The 25537-nt window shown below is 33.0% G+C and overlaps 1 pseudogene; it reads right to left on the reverse strand.

The window, feature by feature from the left end:
- Positions 1-1110: 1110 nt before the first annotated feature.
- Positions 1111-2506, reverse strand: LOC107890225 (alpha-1,3-arabinosyltransferase XAT3-like; annotated as a pseudogene).
- Positions 2507-25537: the final 23031 nt, after the last annotated feature.

Here is a 25537-nt window from a genome sequence, read left to right on the forward strand (position 1 = left end):
TCTTCTCACAAGCAAACCTTTGTTAAGGAGGGACCAATGTGGTGTTCTGATGCCAGTGTTCCATTTTTTTGTGAGAGTTTTATTGAAACTCCCTAATGGTGGATGGGTGGCGGAGCCTAAAGCCTCCATATGTTAATTTTCTTGTTTTTCTGTTTTTTTGTAATATCCAAGACCTCCGTTGATTTAATCATTGTGTGAGTGTTGTTCTGGGTTAGATGTCATCAGTGGCTAATTTCAGTCAGTCTAAGGTGGCTCCGAGCATCTGTTCTCTTACAGTGTCTTCCAATGGTTGATCAAGGATGCTCGGCTTTGTATTGTGCTTCATTGTTTCTCTCCCTTTTTGTAAGCAAGGTTTTAAGTGGAAATGAGGTGCTCGATAATAGAGATCATATGCACTAATGTCATCATTGGTGGTTGACACCTATGTCATTGTGCAATTTAGATCGCTCATAATGATGTGTTTCATGAACGTACAAAACGCATACAGATTGACTATCATTTTGTACGACATCATGTTACTCAGGGCACTTGACACCTTGCTTCTGTCTCCTCATCAGCTCACTTAGATTGCAAACATTTTCACAAAAACCCATCTTCCAACTAGATTTCAAGACTTAGTTTCCAAACTCAAGCTACAGTCCACAGCACCACCTTGAGTTTGAGGGGATGCTAATGTGATATCTTGCATAATTAATTCATATAATATCTTTCCTTATTTGTATCTAATTTATTAGCACAATATCATATCACATCTTTCTTTATTTTTGTATCTAGCTTCTATTAAAAATAGGCTATGTAACCCAATGTAAATTAAAACTTAATACTTCTCTTTCACACAGAAATTCAATCCTCTTTCTTCAATTTCTCTTTCTTTTTTTAAGTTTGTAACAAGGGAGATCTTTGATTAGGTCTTTAGTTAGTTTTTGGATGGTACATTTCTTTCAATTGGTATTCTTTGATATTGTAATCGTGTTTTGGGACCTTTTATTAATAAAATTTTATTGGCTTACCAAAAAATTCTTTAATAACAAATTGAAATATATATATATATGAGACAACAAAAGGTAATCAACTAAAAGAAGGAAGAAAATGAATAATTCTATGAGAAGAACAAATATTTACTGATGTAAGAGCTCAAGTGCTCTTAACAAAGTGATCCTAAACCTCTCCACATCAAGGTTGACATTCTGTTTCTGCAAATATATGGACTTGAATTCATACCAACCCCGTCTCTGTATAGCATATGGATCGTTCAATACCTCATGATCTGGTGGATATTGTTGTATCAAGGTACTCTCTTCCGTTTTAATCTGATATCCTATGTACCTTAGGTTCATGTCCTTGGATGGCTCTCCGAAGTCGGTTTTGGCCAGCCATTCGAACCCTCCAATGGGAATAACTTGTATCAAAATTGCATTCTCCGGAAGAAAAATCATGTTGGTCAACCCCGCTCCATGGACTCCCATCATTACGTCACACGAATTCACCATTTCTGCAACTCTTGCTACGTGCGAATCTACCTCCGTTACCACTACTTCGTAGCCTAACCTTGTTGCCATCCCGGCAATGGCGTTGGTGTTTGTAAAAGCTCGGGTACTCTTTCTTGAAAGAATGAAAAGCCTAGGCCTTTTCTTCCCACCATTATCCGTCATGTTGATGGCGTTTTCTTTTTTCTAGGAATAAGCACTCCTTAAAAACTTCCTGAAGTCTTTCATGGAATAAGGTGATTTTGAAGAATCAATCTTCAGCTCTTGTGGATAACGCTTCAGGCCAACCGTCACACTTGTGAAACAATGAACATTTACTTCCTTATCAATGTCGACCAACTCATATGTAGAAAGCTTCTGTAATATATTTCGAAACTTTTTAATCCACCATGGTTTTTTATCGGTAATGAGAAACTTCACTTCTCCATAGAACTGTCGAGAAGTTAAATATAGAGGAAGCACGATGTCGGTGTAGTCATGGAAATTGTTTCCAGCATATCCTGCCGTGGAAAAAATAATGGCTGGGACATTATGCCTTTGATCGCATTGAGTAGGTGTTTCATAGGCATCGACCCCTGATTTTATAAACCATTTTGTTACACGTTTAAATGCCTGTTCGTCTCCTCTTCGGGAATAAGGACGGATAACCCACGAGCCACTTTCTAGCATGGTATCAGCAGCCATGAAAACTGTAGAAGATTTTCCATCAACTCTTATATCTCCATACATCTCACAAAATTCTGTTCTTTCCTCTACATGGCAAAGTGTCTTCATCTCCTTTTGCTGAGTGATGTCTTTATTGTTGATCACCGGGGTCGTAGAGCTGCTAATTGCGTTGCCATTGCTTATTGTTTCGTTAGTACCGGTTGTATCACTTTCCCCCATTTCAATCTCAGAACTACTTGTTTCGTTCACAATTGTTGCCATAGAACTTCTTATATCACCGCCCCTTAGCTTCTCAAAGCTGTATGAATTCGTAATCCGTAACATCTTGAGACCAACATCCACCGGCATCCTCATATTCACTGCAAAACAAACATGCTACATTGACTAGAGAACATAAACAAGATTAAACGACTAACGTAGAAAAATCTGAACAAATGGGCTACTTACGAACTGGAAGAGAACCCAAATAAGGCTTGAAGACAATGCAGAAGCTCAATGCAATAAGCAAACAACCAAGAAATGCTCCATATCCTAACTTCTTTTGGTCATAGCGGCTAAAGCTTCTAGCAAAAATGGTATCATACTTCATTTTCTCACCCGCTTAAGTTGATGCAAAGAAAGTGTCATTTATATATATGAAAATGCAAGGGAGTTTAGGTGCAAATTAGGAACGTTACACGAATTCTAAGTAATGCCATGTGTCATCAATAAAATTTTGACAAATAAGTAAATTTAGTTATTCTTAATTGAAATTTATTAAGTGCAATAATTAGTAATAAATCTGTGGACATAATTCTTTCCTAAAAATGAATATTTATATTAATTTCCGTATATTCTTACGCTATATACATCTCCAATTTCCCTCTTTTTAATATTTATATTCCTTTCTAATTTCTCTTTTTTAATATCCTTATTCCTTATATTACATAGGATTAAACTTATTTATTTTAATTACACTATTTCAATTTTCACCATTTAATTCCCACAATTCACTCTCTTTCAAAACTTATTAAGGTTCTATTTCGAAAGCATAGAATAATTGAATAAATTAAAATTACTAATTACAGTCTTTTATAATTACATAAAATTATAATTTTTTATGTTATATTTGATAATACAAATTGTAATTATAGTGTTACATAATTTATATTTTAAAAAATAATGAATACTATAAAAATATTAGCATATTAAAAAAAATTAAAACCAAATTATCATGGCATTATGTTAATCCAAAAAAGTAGTTGATAATACTATTACTAATAAAAAAATAAGAAAAATTAACATCATATGTAATTTTATCTAATTGTTTTAGTGTTTCTTTTTTGTTGAGTTATTTTCTCTTTAATACTTAACATAAGCTCATTTTCATCAAATGTTGGTCCTTAATTGAGTATATCATTATCTAATTCTAAATTTGTATCATTAAGATTATCAAGGTTTCTTTCTTCCATGTACTCTTCGAAATATAGATAATCCTAAATCCACCTATGAATGAAGATATGAAGTATGCAACATGCTAGTACGATCCAAACTTATTTTTTTATATTATACTAAGGTGATGTTGTTAATATGAAAATATTTTTTAGAACAATAAATGTCCTTTCAACCACATTTTGAAGTCTTGAATGTCTTAAATAAAAGAGTTTGCGAGTAGACCTGAACATAGGTCGAGTCGAGTCAATGCAAAATTTAAGCCTATTTTCTAGGTCCGACACAAAAAATGGGAATACAATTTTGCCCAAGTCAGGCCTACATAAAAAATGTTAAACCTAAGCCCGGTCTAGCCCGTATTAATTTTTTAGATTATTTTTTATATAAAATAAATTTAAAAAATGTAATACATTAAATTTACTAAAAACATTAAAATAAATGTCTCCCAACAAATTGAAAATACATTAAAAAATCTTTATACTTAAATAACCCTAACATAGTTGCAACTTAGTAAACAAATGCCTCTAAAGTAGTAGCAAAATTAACAATAAAAGAAGAGTTATACAATATCCAAATAATAACAATAAAATAGTATCAATATAATAGCGAAATGGTAGCAAAACAACAACATAACAACAGTAAGCAGTAGTAATGTAACAGCCCGATTTTCAATGGTACAAGAAAATACAGTTTCAGAATCCCATTTTCATAAAGCAAATCAGTAAATATTAATATTTACGAGGATAATATAAAAGTATATTAAAGTTTGGTCCAGTAATTTTGCCAAATTAATATTTAATTAAGGCTCAGGGACTAAATCATAAAAGTCCAATCGCTATAGAGTTTTAATTGACCAAAGGCTTGAAGACTTAAATAGAAATTAGTTAAAGGTCCAACATGATAATTAGACTATTTATAATTAGTGTTAGTGGATGATGATGTCATTACATTAAATTAAGCTAATAAATAAATTAGTATAATTAAGTCATATTAACCTAAATTAAACTAAATTAATTAGTCCCTAATCATCATATATATATATATGAAGTTATTGGAGGAAAGATTATGTCATCTTCCTCATTTTCTCCATTACTATCCAAGAAGAGAAGATAATCTAGAGAAAAATCCCATGGCATTTGGCCATTAAATCTAAGGTAAATTCAAGTCATTTGCTTGTATTTTTTTATGAATTTAGGGTTATGGGAGTTTTATTTTGCTAGCCTATGTACCAATTTTCAAACCTATTAAAGTTTTAGAAAGTTATCATTATTGATTTCTTAAAGAATTAGGCTTGAAATTGATAGATTTTAAGTTTAGACTATAAAAGGACTAAATTGTAAAGTCAATTTAATTTGTTTGTTAAATTTGTTACATTAGGGTCCAAATTGAATAAATGTAAAACTTGTTATGAAATTATGTTAGAAATAGAAAGAACAAGGTCTTTAATGAGAATAAATGAAATTGGATTTTAATATGAAGCTAGGAATTGAAAGTTATGACTAACTCGAGTCTAGGGACTAAATTAAATAAAATGAAAAATTTTAAGGATATAAAAAAATGAAGTTATATAGGTTCATGCATATCATAGCATAGTATGGACATATTTGGTATTCATTGATTATATAAAATGATTGTTTAAATCAAGAATCGGATCGAATTGGAGTTGATCGAGGAAAAGCTAAAATTACAGATTAGTCCCTAAAGTATCCACTTTTCATATTTCGAACAAGTAAATTCATATGGAACTTATCTTCCTATTTTATGTTATGTATGATTCGTGTTGGATTATATCTATTTGTTATATTTAAGTAAAAGTTAGAGAATTTGACATATGTGGCTTCAATTGGACTGAAATTGAATAGTCATGCAAATATTGGCTATTATGAATTAGTACAGGAATGCAAATATGAAAATTGATTGTTACAGAACTTGTAAATGAAATTTTTAACCCGATATAGGTATTCGTAATGATATATATAAATAATGCTCGTATGAATTTATTAAAGGTGAGGATAGGAATGGCATGCCATTAGGGTTTTACACGCATTTGATCAAGGATTTTACAAGTTATAACAAGGTCTAGCATTTGTTGCAGATTCTCGAGTTATATGTATCGTAGTTTTAGTCGAGAAAGGTAACCTCGATATAATGTTAGTTTATGTAAGCAACTTTGTTAAAATGTCAACTTGTGTGAGCAACCCTAATATGTTGTCAACTTGTGTGAGCAATTTATTCTCGTGTATCCGAGTCTGTTTTACTATAGTTCTATCGGGTGATATTCAATTAAATTGAAGTAAGAATTTTGAAAATGAAATGGAAATGAAGTAGCATACGCATATAGTTGACATATGACTTATGAATTCTCTAATTCTAGTACTATTACTCATGATACTCAAATGTGACTAACATGCTTACTTGGAAATGTTGATATGTGTTTAGTTATTCTATTCTATACCAAGGATAACCATTTTGAATGCCAAAAATGATTATTAACAAAGTGTGGTTTTTCCTTTATGAACTTACTAAGTATTCTGAATGCTTACCCTAGTTGTTTATTTTCCCTGTAGATCGTCAACTTGTTGATCTTGCCATACAAAATCAGCATGAAGCACACACTATCATTGAGACGGTAGTTACTGTTGGGAAATGCGTCTATATTGTAGTAAACATGTAATTGTTTTCTATTTATTTTAATGATTAATAAATAAATAAATTTAATTTCACATTTCACTATTATGTATTTTCTATTTATGTCTTTTATATTTTGCATGCATAATGAAATTATGACAAGCAAATATTAGCTCATTGATTGTCTAAAGTTCAAATTGAAGATAAGTGGCATTACAAAGAACGTTTACATTGCAAGAAAGACAACTTACTTTAATAGATAATTTAAATGAGTTTGTAATCCCATAAAAGAATCAAAGTGAGCATTTGATTCAAATACTGAGAAGGATTGTTATGTTGTCTACAATTCCAATTGGAGAGATGGCTAGTCTTGGCTACCGGAGCAGTTGACTCCACGAGTAGAGACATAGATGTATTCATTAGTAAAATGATACATTGGACTCGACCCAAGATGAATTAATTCTGAATCCGTTTGTGAATTAATTCGCTTGTGACGTTCATGGTGTGATTTACCTAAATCCTGAGTTAGTCACCAACTATGCGTATACAACTCATGTGCTTTGATATAAGTGGAGGCTTATGCTCTAAAGATGATCGAGCCCATAGCCTATATGTTGGGTATATGACTTGTGTACGACATGGATTTACTAGCAATAGTGGAATTCATAGCTCAATTAAAGAGTTACTGATATCCTTTCATTGACATTGTGTGGATTGATAAATATATATATATCGTGGCCACGGTTTGCTCATTCTCTAACGAGCAATTTATCACAATCATTTGTTAACAGTGAATCATATTAATCATTAGGAATACACAATAGTGACAATGAGATAAAATAGGATTGTATTGAGTGAACGGATTTAACTCAAAGGAATCAAGGATATCATATGAGGGTAACACACATATGACAGGGTCGTTGGACAAAACAGTTTGAATGAAATGCTTTCGTAAAGAGTATACAATAAGGATTTTTCGTTCATGGTACTTCTTGTGGACTGACTCCATGATTAAGTAATTGTGAATTATCGGAATGATGCTTCTGGGCATAATTACAATCACTAGAGCCTAATTTTATATGTTTGATTGGTCCTTCCGCTAGCTCAACAAAAGCTCGATCGAACTACATTTGAATCAAAATAAAATTCTATTACTTTGTAAATAATTTAATTAAGTAGATTTTTTTGATGTGGAATTAAATTAGGTGGTTGTGAGAATTGTTCAACTAGAGAATTTAATTAACGAATTTTCTTGAAAAATTAAATTGGAAAATCTAAGTGATCTTTGGAAAAAAATAATTTTGATCAAGTAAAATAAAATCAATTAAATCAATTAAAATTAATATGATATTTTTGAAAGTTAATTTTCAAGTCAAGCAATTAGCCCAACGGGAAATTGAACTTGAAAATTGGTCTTGAGAGCCCAAAATCGAGACCAAGACCCAACAACTAGTCGAACCAAGCCCAGTACGTGAAATCGGGCCGAAGGTCCAACCGGTGGCTAGACCGAGCCGGTCGGGTCACCATTGACACATACCGAAACGGCAGCAGCCGAACCGGCTCAAGCTGCCATAAGGGTGTCGCACCTGCATCACCGGACACGACGGTGCCGATGGCTGCAATGGCAGCACCTGGTGGTCAGTGGTGGTTGGTCATCGATGGTTGAGTAGTGGAAGAGTTACACTCCTACTGGGCTACTAGAGAATTTGATTTCAGAATAATTATTTCAAAATAATATTATTTTAATAGTTTAATATTAAATTTAATTATACTTATCTTAATAGTATTTAATTAATTTAATATTAAAGTGATTAAGTTTAATCATAGTTGAACTCTCTAAACTCTCCTTATATAAAGAGAGTTTTGGGTCATTATTTACAGACACTTGAATTCAAGAGAATGTTGTAGGGAGAAAATTCTTTTAAGAAATTATTCCAAAAAAACTTCTAGATATATTTTTTTAATTTACAACTTAACCCAAAAGTTTAGAAAAATTACAAAATTACCCCACTGGTAATTTTTGTGAAAAATTTTCTAATTCGAAGCGAGCCCACACTCAGTATACGTGAACTTGAAGATAGAGGAGAAGACTACTAGGTCGAAGTGCTCATCCTAGACAAATCGAAAATGTAAAATTTTGATTAAATGTTTATTTCTTTAGATATCACAACTAAGATCTTGTTTTGGAAAAAAAATTAAAACTCTGGTTTTTCCCTAAATTTATTTTCTGCTGCGTTTTCCAAACTCATTTTTCCAATAATTAGAATCATAAGCCAGATTATGTTTTATCTATAAGTATAAATAGATAATCAAAATATCTTTTTCTTCTTCTTGAATGATTTGATTACATAGAAAGTGACATTCTTTAGATCTTATGCATGTTTTGAGTTTTATATAGGAATGGATGCGATATTATATATTTGTTATATAATTGTTTTTTGCATCCTATGCATGTTTTGAGTTATATATGGGAGTGGATGTGATATTAGATATTTGTTATATAATTGTTTTTTACCGAGGTTGTGGTTCTTAGGAAATAGACCATGGACTATCATCTCCATATAAGGCTATTTTTTAAAATAATTCATAAAATTCTTGTAAGTTAGAATGGATATAGGACTGAAATGTAATTTTTCCAAAAGGAGTCCATGACGAGGAAAAGATGCAATCACAATTGAAGACCCAAGGAATGCCTTGTGGTGAAAAATTATACAATTTTATTTTTCCATTTATTTTCTAGAAATAGAACCATAGAAACCTTGGCTGACAATTTTATTTTAATTACCTATCTCATTATATATATGTTTTATAATTGTTTATAATATTGTGTAATGTTATAATTGTTATATATATATGAGATGATCCACAGTTGATCAATTAAAAATAAGAAGAGTGGTAATGAGAAAATACATGTGTTGTATTGTTTTATTCACTTCTTTAGGTTATTCGATAACTGTGAGAAGTGTGGTAATGAGAAGGCGCAAGTCTAGGATTGGCTTTGGCTAGGAAAGGTTTAGTTTTTAAGTGGCCAAATTTGACTCACCTCTCTTTCCTAGGACCTTACCTGGTGCACGGTTCACATTCACTTCTTTGTTTTTTCCCTTAAAAGAAAAACTGTGAAGAATAAAAATTGTTTGTTTTAAGATTGATTGATTCTTGTGAATGGATATTATTGCCAAAGCATGCCATGCATATATTGGAAGCATGACATTGACATTTAAATTAGGTAAGAATGCCACTAGGACTATTATATGATCATTCTTAAAATTTGGGATAAAAAACCTTGCATGTTTTTAAAATATTGAGTGGGAGGAGGTCCTTGAACAAGACCTACGATCTCCATTGATGATCCCTAAGTGATAGCATGATAAAGTTTCAAGTCAGTTCCTACCCTGGTCGGACCCCAAGGTAAACTTTTTCATGTGGGTTCACTAGATGAGATTTCCTTTTAAGGACAACTAATCATGCATGATTTTCAAAGAGATTGTCCCAAGATGACTCACAAATGAAAGCATGTTCATGATAGGTGTTGAGTCAATGGTTACACGCTCAAGATCATCTCTTATTAAATAGTTTCCCAAGAAACAATATTTAAGCTAGAGATGATGGCCAAACATTAAACGATCGTTAGTTTGTGTGGAGTATTGAGAATTAAGATTCACGAACTGATTGGATGTAATCCATGTTCTTGCTAGTTAATCATAGGACCCCAAGGCAACATGGTTAATGGGTGTGAGAATGATCGTAGCAATGGAAAAATATTATTTCAAGGTTTTAATACAAGCCGCAAGCATCATACTGCATTCTTGATATGTTGCTAAAATGAAAAATATTTGCTTAAAACAAATATAGTAATTAGTGAAATCTTTATTTTTTTTTCAGTTCAAATATGTCTCCTACTCCTCTTATTAGCATTCTTATTGAGAATAAATTAAATAGGGATAACTTTTAAGAATGGAAATAGAACTTGCTGATAGTTCTCAGCTGTGAGAAACACAAATTCATTCTTAACGAAATGTGCCCTCCTAAAGCTCTCCCCAAAGCGAGAAATAGCTGGAGATATTTTGACTCGATTACTCGATGTTATATGTTAGCAAGCATGAGTAGTGTGTTGCAAAAGCAACACGAGAATTTCTGTACTGCCAAAGAGATCATTAAAAATTTGGAGGATTTGCTCAAAGGCCAAGTTGCATTGGCTCGACAATCCGCTATTACAAATTTGATGATTTCTCAATAGAAAATCAACACTCCAGTCAAAGAACATATGCTTGAGCTTATGAGATTCTTTGAGAAAGCGAAGGACAATAGGACTAAACTAGACGTGAACACACAAATTGAAATAGTGTTCAAATCCTTAACCAAGGAGTTTGCTGGTTTTAGGGCCGCTCACAACTTAAGGAGCAAGGTGCTTACCTTAACTTGGCTTATGAAGGAATTAAAATCCTATGAGTTGATGTTGAATGGTGGTAAGCCGGTTCAGGAGAAATGTAACACTCCTAACCCATATCTATCGTCGAACTAGGATTACGAGGCATTACCAACCAAAACACAACTCAGAACAATCTTTCAATATATAATATGCACAAAAATTATTATAACTTAGTCATTTTCTTTTTTTGTTTTTCCTTTTTAGAATACACAATAATAATAACTATTAGCTTAAACATATAAATCACATTTATATAGGTGAATCATTTATTCAACTAAAACCAAATATGCTTTACTATTTATAATAGATAAATAATTCATACTTTTAAGTTTTACCATGTCAATGTTATTTATTAAACTACTTATTCGACCAACTAAAATACATCTTTTTAAAATATAAATATATATATACTTAGTAACCCCAAACCAAATCTCATGACCAAATATCAAGGCATTTGAGCTCCTAAATGATTATTAAAGATGTTTCATTTATTTTACATTTTAGTCCCTCAAATTATTATTTTTGCAATTTAGTCCTAATTACTCAAAATCATCAAAAACTCCAATACAAAACATGTTAATCTAAAACATATCTTTCATAATTCATCATCAAACAACAAAAATCACAAGCTCTCAACAATAGCATAACTCAAAATATTCATTAAAATAAAAAATTCAAGCATGGGTTTTGTAGTATTCGAAGCAACGATCTCAAAAACGTAGAAATTATCAAAAACCGAACAAAAATGAACCTTGATTGAGCTTGAGTATGTGCCAAGCCCTAAGTTTCTTTTCCCTTTTCTTTTGTGTTAATTTCGGCAATGGTTAAATAATATGAACATGGCTTCCTATTTTTATTATATTATAACTTATTATAATTTAAAGTTTATTTTACATATATATCCTTAATGATATAATATAAAAACCATATAATATATGCCTTATACCGTCCCACCAATGTATTAATGGGATATTTACAACATAAATGCCCCAACTTAGAAAGCCACTAACAATTCGGTCCTCACGTTTTAAACTATCAAATTTTTAATTTACGAGATTGAGTCCTTTTATTAAATCAGACACACAAACGATAAAATTAAATCATAAAAAAATTCACAGATATAAATTCACACAAAATAAACATAGAAAATAATTTTAAAATATTTTTCTGACTCGGATTCGTGGTCCCAAAACCACCGTTCCGATTAGGGCCTAAATCGGGTTGTTACAAGAAACCTAAGACAAACTTAGTTGTGGGCCCCTTATCCTCTAAGGGGAAACAAAAAACTAAGGGAAAGAAAAACCCGACTAAGTCTTCGATTCCACCTCGTGTGGATAGGAAGAAGGCTAAGAATTCAAATGATCCTAAAAAGATGAAATGTTTCTTCTACAACAAGAAAGGGCATTTCAAATCAAACTGCAATGAGTATTTGGATTACCTAGCCGAAAAGGGAAAAGGTATGGAAATCTTTATAGTTGAAGATTGCTTAGTAGAAGAATCAATTGACAACTGGGTTATTGATTCTAGAGCCACTAATCATGTGTGTGTTTCTTTATAGGGGTTCAGGGAAACAAGAAGTCTGCGTGACAGGAGTCTCTTGTTATAGACCAGAGATGAGAGCTATGTTTCAGCTGAAATAGTGGGAGAATTTATTTTACACTTTGATAATTTTAGGAAAATTATTTTTTTAAAAAAACGTGTTTTATGTACCTCATTTTAAGAGAAATTTAATTTTTGTAGCATGTTTATTTTATGACGGTTATATCGTGACATTCAGTAAAGGGATTTCTATTCATAGAAATCATTCTTTCCTTTGTAATGGATGGATGGAAAGCCATTTCTACTTTATCAAACCAAATAACAACTCAATGCTTAAAAATGAAATAGTGAATAAAAAGCTTAAAACTTCTCACTCTAATAAGGGATCCTGTGGCACTTAAGACTTGGTCATATTAACCAAGAAAGAATCATAAGATTCGTGAAAGATGATCCCTTAAGTATGCTTAAGGAAGCTAGTCTTTCATAATGTGAATCTTGCTTAGAAGGTAAAATAACTAAGAGGTCTTTTAATGCGAAAGGTATAAAGGCCAACCAACCTTTAGAACTTATGCTTACTGATGTATGTGGTCCCATGACCACCAGTGCCCGAGGAAGTTACAATTATTATGTGACTTTTATTGACCACTATTCTCATTTATAGATATGTGTATCTAATGCACCGTAAAAGCAAAACCTTTAATAAATTTCGAGAGTTTTGTGAGAAAGTGAAAAAGCAATTTGGTTTATGAAAGAATCTTCGGTCTGACCAAGGTGGGGAAAATTTGTCCGACGAGTTCTTAGGATACCTCATAGAGAATAGGATTTTATCCCAATTGACTATGTTGGGCACTCCACAGTAGAATGGTGTAGCTGAGAGAAAGAATAGAACCTTGCTTGACATGGTCCGTTCAATGTTAAGCTATTTACAACTTCTTACTTCCTTCTGAGAATATGCGATACATACAACTTGCTATATTCAGAATGATGTGCCAACCAAGTCTTCTTGTAAAACACCTTATGAACTGTGGCATGGAAAGAAACCCGATCTAAATCACTTTAGAATATGGGGTTGTCCAGCACACATTCTGGATAAAGATGCAAAGAAGTTCGATGCACAGACAGAATTGTGCATGTTTGTAGGATATCCAAAAGGAACAAAAGGAGGATTATTCTACAATCCAAAAGATAATACTATTAAATTTTCTACTCATGTTAGTTTTCTAGATGAAAGCTACATAGATAACTTTAAGCCCTGAAGTAAAGTGGTACTCAAGGAAATTTCAGGAGTGGTAGAACAATCACCAAGTTCAATTCTTGAGAAAGTTGTAGAAAAACTGCAAACGATCAATAGCATAGGAGAATCCATCGTATCAGGAGAGCAAACTTCTTCATCTATGATGGTAGTATTTATAATACAAAAGCCAATCATGAGGATGACGATCCACTCACTTACGAGGAGGCTATGCAAGACGTTGATTTCAAGCTCTGGAAACAGGCCATGGATGCCGAGATGGATTCTATGAAATCCAATACGGTGTGGGAACTTGTAGACTTTCCAATTAGGATTTAACCCATAAGGTGTAAATGGATCTACAAGAAGAAGAGAAATGCAAAAGAGAATGTGGAAGCACATAAAGCTAGACTTGTAGGGAAAGGCTACACACAGAAAGAAGGTATCAATTACAATGAGACCTTTTCTCCTGTAGCCGTGCTCAAGTTTATCCGCATACTCTTATTCATTGCCACTTCTCTTGATTATGAGATCTAGCTAATGGATGTCAAGACAACATTCTTGAATGACTATCTTAATGAGACCATTTAAATGGCTCAACCCATTGGCTATGTTGTCAAAGGAAAGGAGAAGAAAGTTTACAAACTGCTAAGATCCATTTATGGACTTAAGCAAGCATCCTACTCATGGAATAAAAGATTTGATCAAACAATCAAGGCTTTTGGATTCGAGCAACGTGTTGATGAACCTTGTGTTTATAAGTGTATAAAAGGCAAAAAGATGGTTTTCCTCGTTTTGTTTGTCGATGATATTTTACTCATCGGAAACGATATAGAAGAATTGACAACTGTTAAACTACATTTAGCTCAACAGTTTAGCATGAAGGACTTACCTGAAGGTAGTTATATTCTTGGAATTCGAATCCTTCGAGATCAAAAGAATAAAACAATAGAACTATCTCAAGCTTCATACATCAATAAGGTACTGGAAAGTTGTAACAGCCCGTTTTTCAGTGGTGTTGGAAACAGTGATTTTGGAGCCACAAATCTGACGAGTAAGTTCATAAATATTATTATTTAATATTTACGAGTAAAATATGGTTTTAAAAAGGTTTTTGATATGATAATTTATGTTATGTGAATGATTAATTAAGGCCAAGTGGTAAGACCATAAAGTCAAGTGGTTTTAAAAATTGAGTTTTCGGGATGTCGTTTCTATAAACTGAACCGTAAATATTTATAAAAACATTTACAGAGTGTTATTAATGTTGTATTACAGTTTTATTAAGAAATTTTAATGTTTCGATAGTTAATTAAGCATAAAGGACTAAATTGTAAAAGATGTAAAATTTGATCACTATTAGATTTGAGTGATTAAATGGATTCATGAATAAAGGTAAAGGGATTTAAATGGTAATTAAACCACTTAAGGAGTTAGTGGACAAATATGGACATGGATTTGGTCTTTTATTTAACTATTAACCAAGGTTAAAATGGTAATTTGATAAATTAGTTGAAATTAAAATAAACAAAAGGCTAAATTATTATCATCTTTTTGGTTTCTTCTCCAACACAACCAAATATCCATGTGAAAATAAGCTAGGTTTCGGCCAAGATGATTTATTTATGCATGATAAGTAATTCTTACCCATTTTTAGTAATTTTGATGTTTTTGAGATCATTGCAACTAGGTCTAGCTAGTCCGTACCATCAATTTTGAAACTGTCAAAGATTTTGAATATTTCCATTGATGAATATCTGTGATTTTAGATGTTAAATGATGAATTTTAAGTATTATTTGTTATTTATAAGTATTTTGTTAAGTGATTTTGATGAATTTAACGATTAGGGATTAAAATGTTGAAATAGTAAAAATACAAGGATTTAATGTGAAATTTTACAAATCTGGGCTGTATTGGAAGCTATGAACATTCGGTTGACATGGGTTTTCAATAAAAATGGTTAATTTGCATGTTTTAGATTCAGAGACTAAATTGAATAAAAGTAAAATGCTGAGGGCAATTGTGTAAAATGAAAAAAAAGGACTAAATTGTATAAAATGGAGTGGTTTTGCTATCTAAATTAATGAATTTAATGAAATTATTAATTTAGATCAAGAACGAGTGGAAAATCAAGGAGAATGAAAAATTACCAAACAGCACTTGCACTTTGTCATTTCTGCAATTTAGCCAGGTAAGTTCGTATGAACTACAATCACTTAAATGTTGATTAAATTAAATTTTTAATGTGTTGTTCTAATGTAAATGAATCAATATATATATATATATGTTATGTGTTATTATACAATTTATCATATAAAGACATGATGGAAATCTAACGACGTTTCGACGACTATCGAGCCCCGGTTGAACCTTAGGAATATATAGGATACAAATGACATGTCATTAGGGTTACCATGTTTTGAGTGCTGGTCCTGAATTTCCTACCGATGGCTGTGTTTCTGCATTTGTTATAAATACTCGTCAGCTTGTTTATACGGCATCGTGTAGCTACATTCTAACCATCAGCTTGTGTGAGTAGACCCATTTACGGCTCGAGTGAGCAATGGTGTAAAGGAAAATAAAAATGAATGGTTTCAACCATATATTTAGTACATTTTATGTGAGATTTCTCGCATATTTGATATTATTCTAAGTGGTTCAATGGGTATGTAAAGGGGAGGAATGGTAAGTGTTCCAATTGACTATGTTATGAAATTATGGAAAGGTATGAAATGATATTGATTAAAAGGTGTATAAATAATTTTCATTGAAAGTATGATATTTTAAGGAAAATTGATGAACTCAAATGAATTAAGTTCATGTGTAATGGCTTACCTATGTTAAATTCATGTGAATTATGTTTGAATATGCTAACATGTGTTGTGGATGGTGCTTAGGCTTGTGCTTAGGCTTGTGCCAAGCTTATGGTTGGATTATACCATGCTTAATCTTAATGATATACATTGAAATGTAAGTGTTCAAATGACAATATGTTTGTTCATGAAAAGGTAGTGTCAATCAAAAGAGGTATTCCCTAATAAAATGGTTCATCATGTGGTTGATCCCAAAAGATTTATGTATAAATGCATTAACTTGTGTATTGATGATGATGTTTAAGTTTTTTTCAAGCTTGAGGTTATGGTTGATATTTATGCTCATGTCTTGAATTATGGTAATAAAATGGTAAGTTCATATTGAGATGTAATTTGATGATATAAAAGAATTAATGAGCTAAATGACATGCTTATACGTGAGATGTAACACCCTAAATTTTATGTTTTGGCTTTTGTGATTAATTGAAACAATTGTGTATCTACTTCAGTGGTTAAGTTTTCTGGGTGTGTGTGAGAGGTCTTGAGTTCAAACCTTAGCTTGGGAAAAATTTTGGTTTTTATATGTGTGAAGCCTTGTCTTAGGTTATGGGGCTTATAAGTAATTGGTTGGAAAAGCTTACAAGAATGGGCCTGCTGGTCTGGTGGATAAGGGGAGTGTGGATGTGAGGGAGGTCTTGGGTTTGAGTCTGAATGAAGGCATTATTTTTGCTACTAGTGCAGTGAAAGTGTTTGAGTTGGCTTAGAATACTGAGTGTTTGCAACAGCTGAGGTTTAGTGGGAGCAAAATAAGGGATTTGGGAGCAACCCAAATCATTCCACTCTCTCCCTGCCGAATTTTCCCTGCAAATTTCTCCTCTCCATATTTTTTTTTCTTTCCAGCCGAAAATCCCCTGTTGCTCTCGATTTTTGCTTTATTTTAATATTAGTTTTTGGTCTTTTTTCTTCGTCGTTACTTATCCCTGCGTTTGGCACGAATTCGGTAAGTGTTGGGGTGCTTTATGTCTCGTTTTTATGTTTGTTGAGTGGTTAAGAGACTTTTTTCTATTTAGGAGACAATCTAGGCGCTGTGAATTGCTAAAATGGCACTTTAGACAGCAAGGAACTACCATTGATCGTTAGAGGTATGGACATCGTTAACTTTCGGGATTTGCCCGTTCTTAGAAACTTGGTTTAAGTGACTAACTAAGGGATATGTTGTTCTATATTAGGTTCTGGAGGGTTTGTGGTTGCGTTAGCTTCGAGTCGATACTAGGTGTGTACTTCGATTACATAGAAAACGAGATTCAAAGCTGAAAAGCAAACTGCCGACATCATACGGGCGTGTGGACTGCCTGTATGGTAAGCCGTGTGGCGATACAAGGTCGTGTGGTTGACGAATCAGGCCTTGTGATAACCGACGAGGTCGTATGTGAGACACGGGCTCAACCAATTGGGCCGTGTAGGCCACACGGGCGTGTGGGCCCACATGAGTGAACCACACTAGCGTGTGGGAATTTGGCCAGGCCGTGTGATCCACCCGACTAAGGCTGATTTGGGCCATGTGGGCCACACGGGCATGTCACATGGGCGTGTGAGCCCATTTTTTCGAAATGTTCTGTAAGGTTGTACAGGTCGCCCAAGTCGACTGTAACCGGTTATAGGGTCGGTAAGTATTGCTTGACCTCTAATTTTTGTAGATCTGATCTGATTATGTGATGTATGATTAATGCATGTGCTAGTTAGCATGTATATCTGTTATGTTCTGTATATAGGTATATGTCTGTTAATTTGTTTATTAGCATGCCATCTTTGTATGCTGTATTGCATTGGGGTGGGTTTGATGAAGTAAAGGAAGTATCTGAAAGGCTTCATAACCTGTTGTCTGGCAACTAAGCTGCATATTTATGACATGTGCTGCATTGCGGTACCTTATGGTGTGTAGGGTTGGATGGGTCGATATTATCCCCATATTTGGTTTGCAGGGATGGGTGGGTCAATTTTATCCCCACATGGTGTGTTGGGTTGGACGGAGTTAGTGTGCAAGGTTGGTGGGCGTATTTTTCTGTATATCTGATCTGTTGCATGCTATATCTGACTTCGTGGGATAAGGCCCAACTTTATATATTCATCTGACTCTGTTTCTGAGTGGGCTAAAGCTCACACAGATTCTGTAAAGGGCTCAGGCCCGAAGTATGACTATTTTCTGATATCTGTTTGTATGCATGTTGAACTGTGGGGATGTACATACTGAGTTGAGAAACTCACCCTTTTCTGTTTTATCTATCCAGGTAATCCCCAGCAGTAGTTGGATTGGTGCAACGGAGGACTCGATGGTGACTCCAGCTTTCCACTTATGGGTTTAATAGTCTAAACATTTTATTTCATTCCTTCTTAATTATTTTGGGAATTTTGGATGTAATCTTGGACTTGGACTTTTGGTTTTGATTTGGGATTTGAACTGTGAATTCAGATTTTAGAACTGCAACGTTAGAAAATGGTTTTCTCGAAATAACTAAGGTTTTTCGTAAATTAAATTGGTTTTGAAAGCTTCCGCGATTTGAAATATGACTTTAGACTAAATTAAAGATAATAACTGGAATGATTTTCAAGTAGCGAAAAGGGTTTTCCAAAAATAGTCTCATATGACATCGCCAGATTCGGCCATAACGTCTAGGCCGGGTCTGGGGTGTTACATAAGAAATCTACTTATGCTATGGATAAATACACTAATTCATGAATTGATGATGTTATTTAAGTTTATGCTAAGTAAATGAAATGGAAAGTAAATAAATGGAATGCTAAGTAAGTAAATGGAGTGGTTCATAATCTTATTAAAAGGTTAAAGATTGTGTAATATGTCTTATAAAATCCTATTATGTTATGAATGAAAAGTGCATGTGATGTTGATGAACTTACTCATTTATGAGTTGCTGGTCATATGGTTTGATAAATCATGTGACATTGTTTTAGGTTTATATTTATCCTATAAATTTCATTATTGAAATGAAAGGTTATGTTTAAGTTTATGCGAGCTTACTAAGCATCTAGCTTATGTAGTCATCTTTCTCTTATTTTACAGATTATCGGAAGCTCGATCGTTTGGAAGCTCATCGGAGATCTATCACACTATCCAGCGATTATATCGATAACTTTGATGTGTTGGTTAAAGTTATAATGGCATGTATAGGTGGACTTATGGTTGATGATTAGTTGAATATTAGTTGATTAGTTCGGCATGTACATGTCATTTTGGTTGATGTAACCTTGGTACTTTTGGTTCCTTATTTATGTGTGCTATTTTGACAATGTGTTAATGCATGTTTGTATGGCCAAAGTGGTATGTGATGAATAGACCTCAACATGGTCAAGATATGGTATGCTTTGGAAAGGTTTTGAATTAGATATGCATGATGGAAATATGGTATATATATGTTGGTTATTTGGTACTATTTAGAAATGGTTAGTTTGTTTCACTTATGTGATTTTGATGCATGTGAGTAATGGTCCAAATGGTAAGATTATATTGACATGGTATAGGTCAAGTATGTATGTTTTGAAATGGTAGCAATGTGATTAAATATGCTTATGTTTAGGTATGTTAGTTTGATTGGGAATAAGGTGCTTATATGGCATATTATTTGAATGGAATTTGGTCATTTGAATTGCTTGTTTTATGTATGTTTTGGTATGTTTTTGATGCCTTGATTATGGATGCAAATTGCTTGTAGGAACATGCTTGTAAGGGTGATGGAAATGGCTTGCATTTAGCCAAATTCTTATCCATACGGCCTAAGACGGGGGCATGTGTCTTAGCCGTGTGTAACACACGGCCATGTGACACAACCATGTGTCTCCTGTAGGTTTTTAGGGTTGCTTTTCGAAAGTTACATGGCCGAGCACACGGGTGTGTGGCTTGGCTGTGTAACCCAAGTCAGATTGTTACACGGGCATGGGCACGGGCACGGCCTGGGACATGGCTGTGTGTCCCTATTTCGTATGTTACACGGCCTAAGACACAGCTGTGTGTCTCAGCCGTGTGACCCCTGCAGTTTAAATTTTTCTAACTTCTTTCTCAATGTTTTAAATGTTTCTGATTTAGTCCCAAATTGTTTCTAAAGTGTTTTTAGGGCCTCGAAGGCTCGATTAAGGGACGATATGCATATGTATGAATGGACTTTGCTATGTTTAATGAAATTATTGCAAATGTATGTTTTTATGATACGGTTTTACGGTAATGTTCTGTAACCCTTTTCTAGTGACGAATATTGGTTAATGGTGTTACAAACATTTTGCAATGACCGATGTAAAGCTAGGCGTTCAGCCGACTGCATCAGGTTTTCGTCTTTTTTAGATGACTATCCTAAGACAACGGAAGAAAAAGATCATATGAGTAAGGTTCCATATGCTTCGGCAGTTGGAAGCCTTATGTATGTGATGCTTTGCACATGCCCAGATATCTATTTCACAGTAGAAATGATCACTCGATATCAGGCGAATCTAAGTCTCAAGAATTGGCAAGCTGTAAAGCATATATTAAGGTATCTTAAAAGAACTAGGGATTATATGCTTGTGTATTCTAGTGAGGACCTTACTCCTGTTGGATACACAAACTCAGACTTCTAAACTTGTAATTGCGAATTATTGGAACGATGCTTCTAGACATAATTACAATCACTAGAGTCTAATTGTATATGTGTAATTGGTCTTTCTGCTAGCTCAACAAAAACTCGATCGGACTGCATTTGAATCAAAAGAAAATTCTACGACTTTGGGAATAATTTAATTGAGTCGATTTATTTTATGTGGAATTAAATTAAGTGGTCGTGAGAATTGTTCAACTAGAGAATTTGATTAAAGAATTTGCTTGAAAAATTAATTTAGAAAATCTAAGTGATTTTTAAAAAATTAATTTTAATTAAGTAAAACTAAATTAATCAAGTCAATTAAAATTAATATGATATTTTTGGAAGTTAATTTTCAAGTCAAACAATTGGCATAATGGGTAATTGAACTTGAAAAGTAGACCTGAGATAATAAATTGGGCCCGGAGTCAAAATCGAGACCAAAACCCAAAAATTGGGTGAACCGGACCCGATATGTGAAACCGGGTAGACTGTCTAACCAGTGGCTAGACCAGACCGGTCGAGTTGTCATTGACCCGAACCAAACCTGTAGCAGTTGAACCGACTCGAGGTGCTGTAAGGGTGTCGCACCTGCATCACCGGACACAATAGTGTTGGTGGCTGCAACGACAACATCCCAGTGACTGACGGTGGTTGGTCGTCAGTTATTGAACAGTGGAAGAGTTACACTTTTATTGAGACTTTATCAGAGAATTTGATTTCAAATTAATTATTTCAAAAATAATATTGTTTTAATAGTTTAATATTTAATTTAATTTAATTTAATTTAATACTTATCTTAATAGTATTTTATTAATTTAATATTAAAGTGATTATCTTAATATTAAATTTAATTTAATGTTTAGATAAACATTTTATTATTTTAATAAGATTTAATATTAAAGTGATTAAGTTTAATCATAGTTGAACTCTCTAAACTATTCCTATATTAAGAGAGTCTTGGGTGAATATTTACACACTTAAATTTAAGAGAAAGTTTCAAAAAGAAAATTCTCTGAAAATATTATTCTAGAAAATTTCTAGAGATACTTTTCTGATTTACAACTTGACCCAAAAATTTAGAGAAATTGCAAAATTACCCTACTGGTAATTTTTACAAAAAAAATTTGATTCGAAGCGAGCCCACACTCGGCAGACATGAGCTTAAGGATAGCGGAGAAGACTACTTGGTCGAAATGCTCATCCTAGATGAATCACAAAGGTAAAATTTTGATTAAGTGTTTATAATATCACAACCAAGATCTTGTTTTGGAAAAAAATTAAAACTCTAGTTTTTCCCTAATTTTATTTTCCGTTGCATTTTCAAAACCCGTTTTTCCAACAGTTAGATGATCATTTTGAGTCTAGACTCTGTGGCATGTATATAAGGGTCCTTTGATGTATGAATAATCAATTTTGGAGTTGATAGTTATATGGTAATAAGGTGATGATTGATTTTAAATGCTTAACATGGTACATAACCTAATGAGGCATATTTTAGGTAAGTTGATGGTAAGAGAATGATCTTACTCATGAATGGATGGTATGCTAAGATTTGAAATTGAACCATTTCAAATAGATATATTGGTTAATGATTTAGAAATGGTGAATTGAATGTTAAGTATGTTACATGGCTTGGTGATTAATTTGATTAGTTCATATTAAGCTTAGTAAATTGCTTACTGCTTAAATTGCATATTGAGAATATGAGTTAGTGATGGAAGTGATTTGAACATGGATAATTTATTTGAAAATTGAATATGTTTAAATGTTGAATGACTAGATTGTATCATCGTGAATGGTTGATTTAGATAGTTATGTGCTTGAATTGGTTGTCATTGGTATGGCTTAATGGCTTTATTCTTATATAATGTTTTGAAATTCTTAGAAAATGGATTGGAATTCATCGAATTAGGTACCAAATGTGTATTTTGCCAAAAATAGGGGCACTTGATGTCCCAACATCGTCATCTCAAAGACTGTCATCGCGGTGTGACATACTAAGATGGAGAAATTGTGATGAGAAAATGACAAAGTCGCGACATCAATTTAGGAATTTTTAAAAATTTTACAATTTGGTCCTAATTCGACTGTAGACTAGTATAAGAGTATTCTTTAGCCCATGTAAGTCTCCGAATTGATTATATATTATATCATATGTTTGTCTTGTTTGCATTTAAATGTATATTGACATGAATTAGATATTTATTTAATTGTGGTTGCTTTAGTAACTAGTTTAACATTCTATAGCTTAGACCCCATGATTAGGTCGAGTAAGGGGTGTTACAAGTAAACAGCAGTAGAAAAAAAATAGTCAAATTCGGGCAAAGCCAAGCTTAGGCTAAAATAATCTTGCTCAAGACCCAACTCGTTTAGAAAATAGGCTTTATTTTTTTGTCCATTTGATTGTCTAAAGTTCAAACTGAAGATAAGTGACATTCTAAAAAATGTTTACATTGCGAGAAAGACAACTTACTTCAGTAGATAATATAAATGAGTCTGTAATCCCGTAAAAGAATCAAAGTAAGCATTTGATTCAAATATTGAGAAGGATTATTATGCCGTCTACCATTCCAATTAAAGAAGTGACTAGTCTTGGCTATCAGAGTAGTTGACTCTACAAGTAGAGACATAAATGTAATCATTGGTAAAATGGTATATTGGACTGGACCCAAGATGAATTAATTCTGAATCCGTTTGTGAATTAATTCACTTGTGATGTTCATGGTGTGATTTACCTAAATTCTGGGTTAGTCACTGACCATGAATGTACAACTCATGTGCTTTGATATAAGTGGAGGATTATGCCCTAAAAATAATCGACCCATAGCTAGTATGTTGGGTATATGACTTGTGTATGGCATGGTTTTACTGGAAACAGTGGAATTCATAGCTCAATTAAAGAGTTAATGATATCCTCTCATTAGCATTGTGTGGATTGATAAATATGGAACTTCTCATTAGCATTGTGTGGATTGATAAATATGGAACGTGGCCACAGGTTACTTGTTCTCAAATGAGCAATTTATCACAGTCATTTGTTCACAGTGATCATATTAATCATTAAGAAGACACAATGGTGATAATGAGATAAAATAGGATTGTATTGAGTGAACACATTTAACTTAAAGGAATCAAGGATATCATATGAGGGTAACACACACATGATGAGATCATTGGATAAAGCACTTGGATGAATAGCTTTTGTAAAAAGTATACAATAAGGAATTTTCAATCATGGTACTTCTTCTGGACTGACTCCATAATTAAGTAATTGTGAATTATCAAAACGAGGCTTCTGGACATAATTGCAATCACTAGAGCCTAATTGTATATGTCCGATTGGTCCCTCCACTAGCTAAACGAAACTCGACCGGACTGCATTTGAATCAGAAGAAAATTCTAAAACTTTGGGAATAATTTAATTGAGTCGATTTATTTGATGTGAAATTAAATTAGGTGGTCGTGAGAATTGTTCAATTAGAGAATTTGATTAAAGAATTTTCTTGACAAATTAATTTGGAAAATCAAAGTGATATTTGGAAAAATTAATATTGATCAAGTAAAATTAAATTAATCAAATCAATTAAAATTATTATGATATTTTTGGAAGTTAATTTTCAAGTCAGACAATTGGCCCAATGGGTAATTGAACTTGAAAAGTGGACCTGAGATCGTAAATTAGGCCCAAGAGCCCAAAATCGAGACCAATATCCAAAAACTTGGTGAATCGGACCTAATATGTGAATCCGGGTAGACGATCCAACCAGTGGCTAAAGCAGACCGGTCGAGTTGTCATTGACCCGGATAGAACTGGAAGCAGCCGAACCGACTCATGGTGTCGTAACGGTGCCGCACCTGCGCCACCAGACATGACAATGCCGATGGCTGCAACGGCAGCATCCTGATGGCCAGCAGCCGTTGGTCGTCGATGGTTAAGCAGTGGAAGAGCTACACTCCTATTAGGACTCTATCAGAGAATTTGATTTCAGATTAATTATTCCAAAAATAATATTATTTTAATAGTTTAATATTAAATTTAATTTAATACTTATCTTAATAGTATTTTATTAATTTAATATTAAAGCGATTATCTTAATATTAAATTTAATTTAATGTTTATATTGTAGATAAATATTTTATTATTTTAATAAGATTTAATATTAAATTAATATAATATTTAATATTAAAGTGATTAAGTTTAATCATAGTTGAACTCTTTAAGCTCTCCCTATATAAAGAGAGCCTTGGGTCATTATTTACCGACACTTAAATTTAAGATAAAATTTTAGAAAGAAAATTCTCTAAAGAGATTATTCTAGAAAATTTACTGACACTCTAGAAAATTTCTAGAGATACTTTTCTGATACTTTTCTGATTTATAACTTGACCCAAAAGTTTATAGAAATTGCAAAATTACTCTATTGGTAATTTTGGCGAAAAATTTTCTGATTCGAAGCGAGCCCACACTCTTAAGGATAGCGGAGAAGACTACTCGGTCAAAACGCTCATCCTAGACGAATTGCAAATGTACAATTTTGGTTAAGTGTTTATTACTTTAGATATCACAACCAAGATCTTGGTTTGGAAAAAATATTAAAACTCTAGTTTTTCCCTAAATTTATTTTCCGTCGCATTTTCTAACAGTTACATGATCATTTTGAATCTAGACTTTGTGGCATGTATATAA

This window comes from Gossypium hirsutum, chromosome A09 (genome assembly GCF_007990345.1).
Source record: "Gossypium hirsutum isolate 1008001.06 chromosome A09, Gossypium_hirsutum_v2.1, whole genome shotgun sequence".
Lineage (NCBI taxonomy): Eukaryota > Viridiplantae > Streptophyta > Magnoliopsida > Malvales > Malvaceae > Gossypium > Gossypium hirsutum.